Here is an 11,958-nt window from a genome sequence, read left to right on the forward strand (position 1 = left end):
TTAACAGGTTTTAAAAAGCAAACCAAAAATTCCTATTTTTGTTTCAATTGTATACTTAATATAATGAGGCAAATCATAATATTTAATTTAATTATAGCAATTGGGATTTAGATTATAAGAAATCTTATTTTTAAATATATGTAGTTCTAAAATCTAGGTACAAATTTTTTTTGTGTGTGGTTTTTATGCTACAAGACCCTAACATCATGAAAGAAAATTCAGTTGTCCAATATATCAGCAGAAATTTATTTATGTGACTAAGCTAGTAGAAAGCTAGGCAATAGGAGTAAACATAGACCCTTATAGAGATTTCAAATGAAGACCATTACAGTGATTTCAAATGAAGACCATTATAGTGATTTCAAGTGAAGAAAAAAAGAATGAATAATTCTTGCTTGAAATCCCCAGCTTCTTATGAGTTGGTTTGTTTAATAACTGACTAAAGTATCCTTGAGATGCCTACGAATGCTGCTATAGGAATGGTCCCATTTTCCAAAGCCTGGAATAATTCCATTATGATACAAGGAGTTTTTCACTGTTGTATCCTAGAAAAAAATAGATTATTAAAAATAATTAATCCTATCAATCCTAAGGTTATAAAGCATACATTTCATATAAAAACAAATAGAAATAAACAATATGAATCTCTCTTAAGATATATGTTGGTAGAATTTTCACCTAAGAAAAATCTATTAAAAAATACAATTTATATTCAATTTTCTATTAAATAAAACCCTTTCAATATTTACATCTAGATGTTATTTCTGAATGGAGCTTTTTTAAGTTTTAAAACAAGAATATGAGGAGAAATTATATTTGAAGTTATAAAGCATTTTTTCCCACTGAAACATTTTATACATGTTATTTAGCTTATCATCTTGATACTTATATTAAAGCAGATTAAACAAGGAGTTATCTGCCCAATTTTTATTACTTGTCAATATTATAAACTATTATAGTCACTGGAAGAGCTTGTATTATAATAAATTGTGTAAAGTCTCTCTTTGGATCCTCCAAGCTAAGAGGGTAACTGTCTATGGTGCCCCTCCTTAGAAGAGGCTTAGATTTCTCTCTTCCATTGATGCCAGCTATCGCTATGTAACTTGCTTTGGCTAATAGACTGAGACATGGGGTGTGCATTTCCAAAAAGAAGCTTCATGAGCTGTTGGCAATTTCCGACAGTATCTCTCTTTAGTCATGTGAGAGCAACACTCTGAGTCTCAGCCAAATGTAGACAAGTGTCAGTCTCTACTAGACAAGTGTGTGAGAAGTGAACCTTTGTTGTTGAGAGTAACAGAGGCCTGGGAATCATTTGTACCATGGCAAAATTTAGCCTAATCTGGAAGACCACATTAATATTTAAAATACATATAATTCTATATTTAATTTTGTTTATATTGACTTTAGTTTGAAAACAGAAAATAAAAGCCATGGAAAATAGGTGATATTTATAAGTAAGTAAAAGGGAATGAGTTTGTGTTGAATGCCTACTGTCTCATTTAATGCTCACAATAAACATGAAAGATGGGCAGTATTTGATTACTTTTCAGTAGAAGACATTAAGGCAGTTTTTAATAAAAATTCTAGTTGAGTCAGAGTTGATGTGAGTAATTACATGTTGCTTAAATATATAATAATAAAATGATGTTTAATTCTTAGAATATAAATACTTTGCACCTATTAAAACATAGAAAATGTCTGTAAAACAACTCTGAAAGCAATGATATTCATGTTAGCATTAATTTAATTTAAAAGATACTATAATTCACCTTGTTATATCAAGCTTCAGGAAATAAATATGTTATTGTTCTTAGAGCATAACTTTTTGTTTTTAGTTCAGTATGCTTTGACTATTTTGTGCAGCCTATTAATTTAACTCTCATACTTCATTTTTTCATTTGCAGGGCTGAAAAACTTTTTTCATGTAATATCATTTTACTAGTTACCATTCAATTATGACAGAGAAAAATTTTTCAAAATGGTAAATCTACAAAAGTACTGATAATTAAAATAATACTAATTAAACACAAAGAAAATGAATCTGGGCAGTAAACCAATACTTCAAAGTGGTAATCCAGATAGTTCAGGATGCATTTATATTATTTTTCTGTTAACATTGATAGTAATAAGAAGCAATAATATATAGAATTACAATAAAAACAAGAGATACTTGATATCACAAAGACATTAGTTGTTCCACTATGATCTGAACTTATGGAACCTAGGGGACAAGTGTTACATAAGTTGAAAAATTCCAAATTAGGACTTGGAAATATTAAGCAACCTGTGAGTCATGCAGCTCAAAAATGGTAAAGCCCAGATTTGAATCTGAGTCAATCTTCTCTTTTATTATCACTAAATTTTTAGATAGAGCATAATCCTCCTTAAGGTAAATGGTTCAAAACCCCCACAAAACTTATGATGTGATATTAATGACTGAAAAGTAACAAAGAATAAAATTGTTGACAAAAGAAGATAGTAGAATATCAGAGAAATATATTCAAGAAGTCTTTCTTGTCAGAAGCTTATATCAATAGAAATATTTTCTTGAAATTAGCATCAAACTGTTTTATGATTGCTTATTTATCTTTTATTTATATTTTTGTAAAAATAAATAGAGGTAAATAGAAGATGAAATAACAGCAAAGAAGAGCAATAAAGCCAGGTAAGGACACAATTCATAGAACATGAAAATAGTAACAAAAGGAGAACTCTTAATAGAAGTTGCTGCACCTTGGCACCAACGCATTCAACTTCATAGGCAACTAAGTTAAAATGACATTTTGTAAGTTTCATGGCTTCCATTTCTCAATTAAGCAAACCTATTCCTCCAAGTATAGTTACATCCCCATTGGTATTAAGATATAGCATAAATTTAGTAACAGATTTTTTTTTCTCAGGAAAAAGTAAATTCATTCAATGGTCCTAAAATTTACCCTATCATGCAGCACAAAAAAGTAGCAAATCTTTGATTTTTCTAAGTTAAATTTAATTTACTTTGAAAAATTTACCCAGGGCATACAAGAAATTGAATTTAGTCACTCTTGATATCCTTTCCATTCTTTTCAGAATAGTGCAAATGTCATGAGTCTAACGTAGTTTAAGCCTTCGAAGGGGAAACTGGTCTGTGCTCATGGTCACTAACGACATGCTCTGCTTTGAGCCCACCCCAGATGGCACAGTGGTCAAGAATCCATGCTTGACAATGCAGGAGACACGGGCGACCTGGGTTCAGTCCATGGACTGAGAAGATCTCCTGGTGTGGGAAATGGCAACCCATTCTTGTACTCTTGCCTGGAAAATTCCATTGACAGTGGAGCCTGGTAGGCTACAGTCCACGGGGTCAAAAAGAGTCAGACACGGCTGAGCAATTCAAACACACGCAGATGCCTCCTTGACCTGGGTTGACCCCATCACTTGCAAGCCACCAGTGTCTGGGCCCACTCTCCCGGGGTCTACCCCGCAGGTACTCTCTCTGAAGCAGGTTGCCTTGCTCGGCACTGTGGCAGAGACAGCACACGTCTTCCTTCTCACAGAGCATGTAAAATGATTTCACTCGTGGCGCTCTAGAGAAGCCCTTCAAACACTCCTCTGAGCTTTCAGTTTCCACCAGCCACGTGGAAACTATTCTCTGTATATTCTCTGGATTCATGATGAATATTTTCCCATTTAAGACATTTCTCCAAAGAAGACATACAGATGGCTAACAAACACATGAAAAGATGCTCAACATCACTCATTATCAGAGAAATGCAAATCAAAACCACAATGAGGTACCACTTCACACCAGTCAGAATGGCTGCGATCCAAAAATCTGCAAGCAATAAATGCTGGAGAGGGTATGGAGAAAAGGGAACCCTCCTACACTGTTGGTGGGAATGCAAACTAGTACAGCCACTATGGAGAACAGTGTGGAGATTCCTTAAAAAATTGCAAATAGAACTACCTTATGACCCAGCAATCCCACTGCTGGGCATACACACCGAGGAAACCAGAATTGAAAGAGACACATGTACCCCAATGTTCATCGCAGCACTGTTTATAATAGCCAGGACATGGAAACAACCTAGATGTCCATCAGCAGATGAATGGATAAGCAAGCTGTGGTACATATACACAATGGAGTATTACTCAGTCGTTAAAAAGAATTCATTTGAATCAGTTCTGATGAGATGGATGAAACTGGAGCCGATTATACAGAGTGAAGTAAGCCAGAAAGAAAAACACCAATACAGTATACTAACACATATATATGGAATTTAGAAAGATGGCAATGACGACCCTGTATGCAAGACAGGAAAAAAGACACAGCTGTGTATAACGGACTTTTGGACTCAAAGGGAGAGGGAGAGGGTGGGATGATTTTGGAGAATGGCATTCTATCATGTATACTATCATGTAAGAATTGAATCGCCAGTCTATGTCTGACGCAGGATACAGCATGCTTGGGGTTGGTGCATGGGGATGACCCACTGAGATGTTATGGGGAGGGAGGTGGGAGGGGGGTTCATGTTTGGGAACACATGTAAGAATTAAAGATTTTAAAATTTAAAAAAAATAAAATAAAAAAAATAAAAATAATAAAAATATGAAAAAAAAAAACTCCACTATAAACACAATAGTTGAAAGTTGAAAAAAAAATAGATGCTAGTAACTTTTATTCTTACTAATTTACCTTGTTAGCAGTATATTTTTTAGAGAGTCAAGTCTTAAGAAAAGTCAGAGTTAGGCTTTGTTGAGTTTTATTGTTGTGATATTAGATTTCATAATATACTGTATTAACTGTGTGTTGAATTTAAGCTATTAAGTTTTAATTGTCAAAAACAGATAAATTGGAAAACTAAAATTTTCTTTCTCCAAAATTAGAGATTTCAAATATGATCTAAAACACATTCATTTGTCTTATGCTTTTATTCTATCTCTCTGTCTCTTCAATGTAATATAATATGCATAACACCATTTTAACCCTTGAGAGACATACAGTTCAGTGGCTTCAACTACATTCACATTGTTTTGTAACTATCACCACTATTCATCTCCAAAAGGTTTTCATCATCCCAAACTGAAATTCTGCATCCACAAAACAAAAACTCCCCACTCTACTCACCTCTGAGCTCCAGGTAACTGCTACCCTACCTTCTGCCTCTGTAAATGTAAGATGGGATTTGGCTATTCTAGGTGTCTCCTGTAAGTGGAATTATACTTGCCTTTTTATGTCTAGTTCATTTCACTTAGCATAATGTCTTCAACTTTCACCCATGTAGAATATAACAGATCCTCATTCTCTCTTACAGGACTTTTCTTTGTCTGGATACCATGAGCATGTTTAGCAACAAAGCTCAGAAAGGAACTGGAAATAATGAGCTTAGTGGACAGTAAGTTAAAGTATATCTTTTGTCATGAGAGAGAAAAAGAGAGATAGAGAGAAAGAGAAAGGAAAAAAAAAGAAATAAATTTGAGAGAGCTAAAAGATAAAATGCAGAAGCTGACATTACAGAACTTGAGTTTTCCCATTGCACTGGAAAATTAATTTCAACACTTTACAGCACCTCTTCATTTCAGGTTTACATTAGACACAAAGCTTTTTAAATTTATTGCTTGGTTTGAAAATGGGCAAAGGTTTGTAACACAGCCTCCCTAGCTAAACTCCTTTTCTCAAATTTTATAAAAACCAGGTTTTTCTATTAAAAATATAGTCATGGGAATCTTGGAAGAAGATGTTATTGTTATAAAATGATGCAGCAAGCAGTAAGGACAAAGACTGCCAAGTTAAACACAAAGGGCAGTCCATTTGCATATCCCCACACTCTCACACATGTATTCCAGTGTGAATTGTCTGTGAGTTTCTGATGACAGAACTTGACCCATTAAACACTCATTCTGAGAAAGACTCAGCTTTCTCCACAAACTGCATTTATATTTCCCAGATGATTACATCTTTTATCAAAAGCAGCAGTTGAGAAGTGGGCAAGCTCAACATCAGAAACATAGTCCAGCTTTGACACTTTGACAACCAGTTTCACTTACAAATGATATGGGAAAGGCAAGGAGAGCAAGGCAGTTGTTGGGATTAGATTCTCAAGAATAACATTAAGTTCATGTCACAAAAGATGGGGAAAAAAAATCAGTGATCATCAGATGGCAAGTTGTTTCTTCAAGAAATTGAATAGTTTACTTAAAAACTTAGCTTGTGTTGTTATCTTTGAAATACAAGGGTCAAATGAATCAATAAATGTATCACATTCAAGACAAGAATACACAGAATGCATGGATATTATACCCAGAGACATCTATATATACCTATATATCTATTTGTGTCAATAAAAATAAACATATTCAAAACATGTTTGTAAATTCCTTACACATCTCTCTTACATGTACAAACTTACTATTATAAAAATTATTGGATTTGCAAGCATTTTTCCTATTGCAGAGGTTGATTTTTCATTTTGTTGATAGTTTCTTTTCTGTAAAGAAGTTTTCTAGTTGGTTTCTAATATCTATTTCTGGTTTATTTTTTGCTTTTGTTGTCTTGGCTTTTGGTATCAAACCAAAAAAAGTATTGCCACAACTAGTGTCAAGGAGCTTATCCTATGTTTTCTTCTAGAAGTCCTAAGGGTTCAGGTCCCACAGTAAAGTCTTTATTCTGAGATGATTTTTGTGTATGGTGTAAGATAGAAATTAATTTCTTTTTGAATATGGCTGTCTAGTTTTCTCAATACCACTTATTAAAAGAGAATGTCCTGTCTCCATTGTATATTTTTGGCTCCTTTGCTATAAATTATTTGACCCTATCTATGTGGGCTTAAGTCCAGGTTTTCTATGCTGTTCCATTTATTTATCAGTTTTTATGCCAGTAACATAATTTCCTGCCCTTTGCTTGGGTAGGAAGCTTGTCTTCTAAACTGCAAGGTGTACCTATCAGTAGACTCAGTTTGCGGCCTGGCTTAGCCTTCTGCGTGCTGAATCTTACTTTATATGTAATCATTTATCAGTTTGTTGCTTCATAATCTATGTCAGTCTAGATTTTTAAATTCAAAGCAAGCAACCAAACAAACAAGAAATGCTGACACATTGAATCCTTACATGGACCTGTGATCCCTACACAGACCGTATGATGTGCTGTCTTGACACTTCAGGACTCATGACAATGACATGTGCTCCACTGCACATAAAGTGGCCTTCTACCTGTAACTGATTTAGCTCTTCAGCCCCACTGCTCAATTCTTGAACTTTTTATCTTCCTATCACTGATAAATGGACACTAGCCATGCATATAACATATGCAATTGGTCTATGTAAAATTGAGACAGATGCTATATTATTAGCCACTGTTTAAAACAACTGTTGAATTACAGTAATCTGAGTATGTATCATTATGTTTAGAGTCATGGAAATTGAGAATTAAGCAAAACTCACAGAGCTGTATATATTCAAGATAAGACATCACAATGCACACTGCACAAAATGAATGTTAAAGCTCCTCCCACTTTTTTCCATACAAAAGAGAAAAACAAGTGAATTACAACTACTTCCCTTTGGATGCTCTGAGTTATATTATGCTGCTATGCTACAAGTTCCACATTATATATTGAGATCAAATAAATGTTAAGCTCTGAAAGGCAAAGCTTCATGATAGTGAGCATCTTTCACATTTATGAAGTGCTACTAAGAGGGGTAGGAAAAGATGGTGGTGTAGGAAGACCCTGGACTCACCTCCTCCCATGAACACACCAAAATTCCAACTACTTATGACCGGCGCACTAAGCACGGGCGGCCGCGACCGGCGCACTAAGCGCAGCCGAGAGGAGCTACCCCATGACCGAGGTCAGGGGCAGAAGCCGGGAGGACCCCATGTCCAAAGGGCGGCGGCCAAGAGGAGTTACCCCACTTCCAAGGTCAGGGGCAGTGGACCAGAGGAGCCACCCCACGCCTGAGTCCAGGAGCAGCAGCCGGGAGGAGCAACCCCACGCCTGAGGCCAGGGGCGGCAGCCGGGAGGACCTACCCCGTGTCCAAGGAGCGGTGGCTGCACAGGCGCAGGAGGGCCTAGAGGAGCTATCCCACATAGAAGGTCAGGAAGGGCGGCGGTGAGGAGATACCCTTCGTTCAAGGTAAGGAGTAGTGGCTGTGCTTTGCTGGAGCACCCATGAAGAGATACCCCACGCCCAAGGTAAGAGAAACCCAAGTAAGATGGTAGGTGTTGCAAGAGGGCATCAGAGGGCAGACACACTGAAACCATACTCACAGAAAACTAGTCAATCTAATCACACTAGGACCACAGCGTTGTCTAACTCAATGAAACTAAGCCATGCCTGTGGGGCAACCCAATATGGGCGGGTCATGGTGGAGAGGTCTGACAGAATGTGGTCCACTGGAGAAGGGAATGGCAAACCACTTCAGTATTCTTGCCTTGAGAACTCCATGAACAGTATGAAAAGGCAAAAAGATAGGATACTGAAAGAGGAACTCCCCAGGTCTGTAGGTGTTCAATATGCTACTGGAGATCAATGGAGAAATAACTCCAGAAAGAATGAAGGGATGGAGCCAAAGCAAAAATAATACCCAGCGGTGGATGTGACTGGTGATAGAAGCAAGGTCTGATGCTGTAAAGAGCAATATTGCATAGGAACCTGGAATGTCAGGTCCATGAATCAAGGCAAATTGGAAGTGGTCAAACAAGAGATGGCAAGAGTGAACGTTGACATTCTAGGAATCAGCAAACTAAAATGGACTGGAATGGGTGAGTTTAACTCAGATGACCATTATATCTACTACTGAGGGCAGGAATCCCTCAGAAGAAATGGAGTAGCCATCATGGTCAACAAGAGTCCGAAATGCAGTACTTGGATGCAATCTCAAAAACGACAGAATGATCTCTGTTCGTCTCCAAGGCAAACCATTCAATATCACGGTAATCCAAGTCTATGCCCCAACTAGTAATGCTGAAGAAGCTGAAGTTGAATGGTTCTATGAAGACCTACAAAACCTTTTAGAACTAACACCCAAAAGAGATGTCCTTTTCATTATAGGGGACTGGAATGCAAAAGTAGGAAGTCAAGAAACACCTGGAGTAACAGGCAAATTTGGCCTTGGAATGCGGAATGAAGCAGGGCAAAGACTAAAAGAGTTTTGCCGAGAAAATGCACTGGTCTTAGCAAACACCCTCTTCCAACAACATAAGAGAAGACTCTACACATGGACATCACCAGATGGTCAACACTGAAATCAGACTGATTAATTCTTTGCAGCCAAAGATGAAGATCTCCCTGGACTGCAAGAAGATCCAGCCAATCCATTCTGAAGGAGATCAGCCCTGGGATTTCTTTGGAAGGACTGATGCTAAAGCTGAAACTCCAGTACTTTGGGCACCTCATGAGAAGAGTTGACTCATTGGAAAAGAGTCTGATGCTGGGAGGGATTGCGGTCAGGAGGAGAAGGGGACGACAGAGGATGAGATGGCTGGATGGCATCACTGACTCGATGGACGTGAGTCTGAGTGAACTCCGGGAGTTGGTGATGGACAGGGAGGCCTGGCATGCTGCAATTCATGTGGCTGCAAACAGTCGGACATGACTGAGCAACTGAACTGAACTGATGGTGCAACTATCTCTGAGAATCACTTGAAGTTGACTAGAAAATATGTTCCACAACTGAAAATAGAAAGGACATGCCACAGTGAGGTGGGTGGGAGTGGGGGGCTGTGGTCTGGCCGTGAACCATACTGTCAGTATTGTGACCTCTAGGCTGAAATGATATCACAGCCTTGAAGGTTGCCTCTGAGAAATGAGAGATTCAACCCCCCGACCAGACTCCCCAGGCCAAGGGATCTGCACTGGGAAAATGATCCCCCACAATATCTGGCTTTGAAAATCAATGGTACTTCTGTGTCCTGACTATTGGGGAGGCATGAAAGTGAAAAGTGAAAGTGAAGTCACTCAGTCGTGTCCGACTCTTAGCGACCTCATGGACTGAAGCCCACCAGGCTCCTCCGTCCATGGGATTTTCTAGGCAAGAGTACTGGAGTGGGATGCATTTGCCTTCTCCATAGAAAACTGAGACTCCACTCTTAAAGGGCATCTGCAAAAACTAAGTCTCCCTGAATTCCAGTGCAGAGGCAAAGTTCTGAAAAGTACCTGGGTCATTCATAACGTGGAGAAGGCAGTGGCAACCCACTCCAGTGTTCTTGCCTGGAGAATCCCAGGGACGGGGGAGCCTGGTGGGCTGCCGTCTATGGGGTCGCACAGAGTCGGACACGACTGAAGTGACTTAGCAGCATTCATAACAAAGGGCTTACTAGGTGGCATCAGTGGTAAAGAACCCACCTGTCAATGCAGGAGATGTAAGAAGTGAGGGTTCGATCCCAGGATCGGAAAGATCCCCTGGAGGTTGGCATGGCAACCTACTCGAGTATACTTCCTGGGAGAAGCCCACGGACAGAGGAGCCAGAGAGCTACAGTCCTTAGGGTCACACAGAGCTGGATATGACTGAAGCAACTTAGCATGCATAGGGGGCTTCCCTCATAGCTCAGTCGGTAAAGAATTTGCTGGCAATGCAGGAGACCCGGATTTGATTCCTGGGTTGGGAAGATCCCTTGGAGAAGAAAACGGCACCCTACTCCAGTATTCTTGCCTGGAGAATCCCATGGACAGAGGAGCCTGGCAGGCTACAGTCCACAGTGTTGCGCAGAGTCGGACATGACTAACGACTGAAGCACACAGCAACATGCATACATAAGGAGATTCACTGAATAATTATAGAGTATGTGTCCAAGGAGTAGGGATGTTTTGGAATTCACTCTGGGTACAGAGAAGCTGGTAAGTGCCAGTTTTCATTTATCTTGGTTTGTTTGTGGTTCACCTTTCATCTTCCCAGGTGATACTAGTGGTAAGTATCTGTCTGCCAATGCAGGAGACACAAGAGATGCTGGTTCAATCCCTGGGTCAGGAATATCCTCTGGAGAAGGACATAGCAACCCACTCCAGTATTCTTGCCTGAAGAATCCCATGGACAGAGGAGCCTGGAGGGCTACAGTCCATGGGCTGCAGAGTTGGACATGACTGAAGCAACTTAGTATGCATAGCATGCGTGCATGCAACTTTTACCTAACTGGCTTAGTGCTGGAAGGGGATGCCATTTCTGATTCTACCTATCGAATCTAGTGGTGGTCAGCCGAGACTCTCCAAAGCAGCCCATGCCCCACTAGACGTAGACTATAACTTTCTGTTCTAGGAATTCTCCAGGCAAGACTGCTGGAATAGGTTGTCATTTCCTTCCCCAGGGAATGTTCCCAACCCAGAGACTGACCCCAGATCTCTTACATTGCAGGTGAATTCTTTCCTGTCTGAACCTAATGATCAAGGTATTGATCAAACAGGAAGATATAATACTTGTAGACATATATGCACTCAACATAGAATTTAAGTACACAAAGCAAATACTGAAATTTAAATTGATAGTAACACAATTTTAGGTAATTTTAACATGCCATTTACCTTAATTAATATATCATCCAGCTGGAATATATGTTCAGTTGCTCAGTCAAATCCAACTCTTTGCAATCCCATGGACTGCTGCAGCATGCCAGCTTCCCTGTCCTTCATTATCTCCCAGAGTTTACTCAAATTCGTGTCCACTGAGTTAATGATGCCATCCAACCATCTTATCCTCTGTTGCCCCTTTCTCCTCCTGCTTTCAATCTTTCCCAGCATCAGGGTCTTATTCAATGAATTGGCTCTTTGCATCAGGTGGGCAAAGTATTGGAGCTTCAGTTTCAGCATCAGTCCTTCCAATGAATATTCGGGTTTGATTTCCTTTAGGATAGACTGGTTTGATCTCCTTGCTGTCCATGAGACTCTTAAGAGTATACTCCAGCATCACAGTTCAAAAGCATTTGGTGTTAAGCCTTCTTAATGGCCCAGCTCTCATATCTATGTATATATGGACTTCCTTGGTGGCT

This window comes from Capricornis sumatraensis, chromosome 11, assembly GCF_032405125.1.
Source record: "Capricornis sumatraensis isolate serow.1 chromosome 11, serow.2, whole genome shotgun sequence".
Taxonomy (NCBI): Eukaryota; Metazoa; Chordata; class Mammalia; order Artiodactyla; family Bovidae; genus Capricornis; species Capricornis sumatraensis.